The sequence below is a fragment of the Chrysochloris asiatica genome, unplaced genomic scaffold (assembly GCF_000296735.1).
Source record: "Chrysochloris asiatica unplaced genomic scaffold, ChrAsi1.0 scaffold00004, whole genome shotgun sequence".
Lineage (NCBI taxonomy): Eukaryota > Metazoa > Chordata > Mammalia > Afrosoricida > Chrysochloridae > Chrysochloris > Chrysochloris asiatica.
In genome coordinates this window covers 4,839,697-4,844,444 of record NW_006408522.1, presented here as the reverse complement: position 1 = coordinate 4,844,444, position 4,748 = coordinate 4,839,697, and positions in this window count along the sequence as shown.

Sequence of the window (4,748 nt, the reverse complement as noted above, 5' to 3'; positions counted from 1 at the left end):
AGACAGTCATTGAAAAGCCTAAGAAGGGTTCTATTCTGAAACACAGGGAGTCACCATGAGTCAGAAGTGGTGGTAACAAGTCTGATTTTTCCATTAGGAAAGGCACCGTTTCTAAACACTGCATATTGGTCTAAGCAACATATCATGTGTTCATTGACATGCTGACAAATACTAATTTATGTTTCCAGCTATTATCCCTCATGAGGTTCAGATCTACAAAAATATATAGTCAGAAACATTTTTTAAAAATATATAGACAGTCTACAGACACTTCTAATTCAATGGTCAGTCCTAACAGAACTCGTCTTCTCTTAGCTTCCACTTTTCTCAATCCAGTCTCTGATATAACCTACAACTTCCTATCTTCTCTAGGGCTATCTCAGTGAATATTATCACTATCTGTACAATGACCCAAACCCCTTGAAAAGTGTCAATTTTAGTTCTGAACACATAAATCTATACATAAACATCTCTCCATCTTCATGGAAGGAAACCGTTCTCCCACTGGGATGATAATCTCCTAACTGATCTTGCTTCCAGATTTCACTCCTCAACTTCCTTATCTCTATACACCAATTCAAGCACTACAACAGCCAAAGTGACCTTTCTAAAAAATAAGTTCAATTATGTCACCTTCTAACTCAAAGGACTCTAATGGTTTCTCACTGCAGTTACGATGAAATGTAAAAGTCTTTACAGGGTTTAAGGAACTATATAATCTGTCAGCTGTTTGTTTTCCAGCTTCATTCTTGCTCAGTCCTCACCCTACAATATGTGTTCCCAAATGCCAAGCTTACTTCAGTTCCTCCAGAGGACCCTCAGCCTGGATTTCTTTTTTATCCTTGCTCTTCATTAAGTTAATTAATGCTGGTCCTTTGCTTTTTACCTTAAATATCTTTTTCTCTGAAAAATGTTTTTGGACTCCTCAATTCTGGGTTCCCTACCTCTGTTATGTATTCCTTTAACGATCTAGCACAGAACTCATCACTGTGCACTGTGACTGCCTGTTCACATGCATATCCAACTTTGTGAAGCTCGTCTATTCACTTGTATGTTCAACAGCTTTCTGAAGATAGAAACTGTTGTTCATTCACCATTTTATTCACTGGGCCTGGTGTAATATATTCTCAAGTACTGAGTAAATGAATGAATACAAAAATGAATGCGCTCCCAATCTTAGTTTTCAAGTAATAAACAGATTTTACAAAGCTGGAAAGCCCAAACCTAAGAGATCTTAATATCTGATTTACCTTCTCCAATGGGAAAAGAAGTATACATGGAGCTTACCACATCTTTTTACAAGAAGAAGAAGAAAAAAAAAGATTTAGAGAATGGTGAAACAGAAAAAAAAAAATATATATATATATATATACACACACACGTTTTCTCAAATATTATTTCTACATAAATGAACCTTAAGAGATTACAGCAATGATTAAAGAGAGCTACATAATTTCAAGCACCTGTATTGACTCAGGGAGCATAGGGGTCCGATAGCTCTGTACTTTTCAACACTGGACTACAAACCAGCCTGCAAGCTGCTCCACAGTAGAAAAATGAGGCTTTCTGCTCCCTCAAAGACTTAAAATCTCAGAAACCCTATACAGAGTCACTATGAGTCTGAACCAACTCCATGTCACTTAACAAAATAGTGACTCATTATGTGAAAGATGAAGCTTTCTGCATCCAAGAAACCTACACAGGGGTCGCTATGAGTCAGAACCAACTTAATAGCACTTAACAACAACAACATATTGACTCAAGAAGTCCCTGTGTGTTGTAAACAGTTAATCTGGTGGAAGTTTAGAGGTTCAAATCCACCCAGAGGTGTCTTGGAAGAAAGTTCTATCATCTACTTCTGAAAAATTAGTCACCGAAAACTCTATAGAACAGTTCTACTGTGACACACATGGGGTTAACCTGACGGTATCTGGAGTGGTGGTGAATATTTGAAGTGGATTTCTTAATTCTACCAACAAGTACTTAGTGAATGCTTCTTATGTACCTAAAGCTAGGCTAGTCACTGGGGATGTAGCCATGAACTCAATTGGGAATGTTATCATATAAAGATAATCCCTGCACTCACAGAGCTTATAGTCTTAGACAAACAATTGAACAAAAAAACTACAAATTGGGACTATGTTACAAAGAAAACAAGTATCAGTTGAAATAAAGTTTATGGGGGAAAACAGAGGAGAGTTTTGAATAGAGGGTGGTTAAGGTCCTGGAGTGGCGCTGTGGGTTAATGCACCAGACTGTAAAGTCGTTTGAACCAGAAGGCCAGCGGTTCAAGCACACCAGTCACTCCTCGGAAACCCTATACAGGGTCACTATGGGTCGGAATCAACTCGCCAGCACTTAACAACAACAACAACAAGGCCCTGGTATGGCGCTGTAGGATAAGCACTGAACGGTTTACTATAAGTTTGGTGGTTCAAACCCACCAGCAAGTCCTTGAAACCCTATACATGGTTGCTATGCATAGGAACCAACTTGAAACAAGGTCCTATTTCAATAAGAAACCGCATTTAAACAGTGCTCTGAAGCCTGAAAAGGAGTCAGTCTTGTCAAGAACTAAGAACAGAGCCTCCAGATAGAGTCCATGGCAAAAGAAAAACTCATGATTCAAAAAAAAAAAAATCAATGCAGTAGGGGATTACAATGTACACGGTGAAGAGGTACCAGGACACCAGTATCCAGAACTTTATATATAGGCTACTGATTCTGTGAAGAGAAGTCATTTCAACATTTAAAGCAGGAAATTGATATTAAGATTTAGGTTTATAAAAGAAAATTACTTTATTAATGACTGACTCTGGGTGAGGTGTGTCCTAATCAGTGGAGTTAACCTGTACTTACCTAACTTTTCATAGACAAGGATATGCATAAATGAGGAAAGTGAGGCTCAAGAGAGGCTAAATTAAATGCCTTGGTCACACAGTCAAACCAAGTCAGGAGTCCAAAGCCTGAGCTCTCTCTCTTCAGCCACATTTACCAAGAACCCTACTTGTATACTCACTTACTCACCCATTCAGCCCCATGAGTCAAAAGTCCACTGGACATACAACTGTCCTCCTGAAACAAGAAAAAAACAAAAACAGGTGTGTGGTGACTTAAAAACATATGCACAAACTCTTTGCTAAGGAACCTAACTCTCCCTACCTTGTGTAATTAAAAATTCCTTTTATTTCCCACAGTGAATATTCCTCATCACATAAATCTGTTTGTGGCAAAATTTCTACACGGGGGCCTCATTGTTTATGATAACCTGATTGAAATATATTTCACATAACATGCAATTCTTCTATTTAAAGTGTATTTCACCATGTTTTAAAAGCTATTTTTAAGTCAAGAGATTTCAAACCGGGTCTAGCTTTAGCCAACAATTGTTGTTGTAAGGTGCTATAGAGTCGGTACCAACTCACGGCAACCCTATGCACAACAGAACGAAACACGGCCCGGGGTCCTGGGCCAGCCCCACAAGTGTTGCTGTATCTGAGTCCGTTGCTGCTGCCACTGTGCCAGTCCATCTCGTTGGGGGTCTTCCTCTTTTTCTCCAACCCTCTACTTTACCAAATATGATATTCTTCTCTAGGATTGGTCCCTCCTGATAATATATGCAAAGTATGAAAGAGAGAGTCTTGCCATTCTGGCTTCTAAGGAGCATTCTGACTGTACTTCTTCTGACATACATGGGTTTGTTCTTTTAGCAGAACAAACTTTTAAATATTCTCCTCCAACACTAAAACTCAAATGCATCAATTCTTCTATTCTTTCTATTCACTGTCCAAATTTCACATGCATATGAAGTTTTTGAAGTGCTGGTGTGGCACTGTGGGTTAATGCAATAGACTGCAAAGTCAGTCTGAACCACAAGTTTGGCAATTCAAGCTCACCAGATGCTTCTCGGAAACCCTATACAGGGTCGCTATGGGTCGGAACCGACTCGACAGGACTTAACAACAACATGAGGTTATTGAAAATATTATCGACTAGATCAAGCGCACCTTAGTCTTCAGACTAATATCTTTGCTTTTAACACTTTAAAGAGGTCTGTCTTGTGCAGCAGATTTGCGTAATGCAATACGTCATTTGATTTTTTGACTACTGCTTCCAAGGTTGTTAATGGTTGATCCGAGCTAAATCAAGTCTTTGACAACTTTAATCTTTTCTCCATTTATACAGATGTTATTTACTGGTCCAGTGGTGAGAATTTTTGTTTGCATTACATTGAGGCGCAATCCGTACGAAAGGCTGTGATCTTTGATCTTCATCAGTAAGTACTCTAAGTCCTCATAGCTTTCAAGAAGCAAGGTTGTATCATTTGCATATCGCAGGTTGTTAATGAGTCTTCCTCCAATCTTGATGCCATGGTTTTCTTCAGATAATTCAGCTTCTCGAATTATTTACTCAGCATGAAAAACGAATAAGTATGGTGAAAGAACACAACCCTGGCATACACTTTTCCTAATTTTAAAACATTCAGTGTTCTCTTGTTCTGTTCAAACAACTGCCTCTTGGTCTATGTACTACAGGTTCTTCATGAGCACAATTAAGTGTTCCAGAATACTTATACTTTCTAGTGTTGTCTGTTAGCTTATCATGTTCCACACAACTGAAAGTCTTTTTGTAGTCAACAAAGCACAGATAAACACCTTTCTGGTATTCTATGCTTTCAGTCAAGATCCATATGATGTCAGCAGTGATATCCCTCACTCCATATCCTCTTCTGAATCTGGCTTGAACCT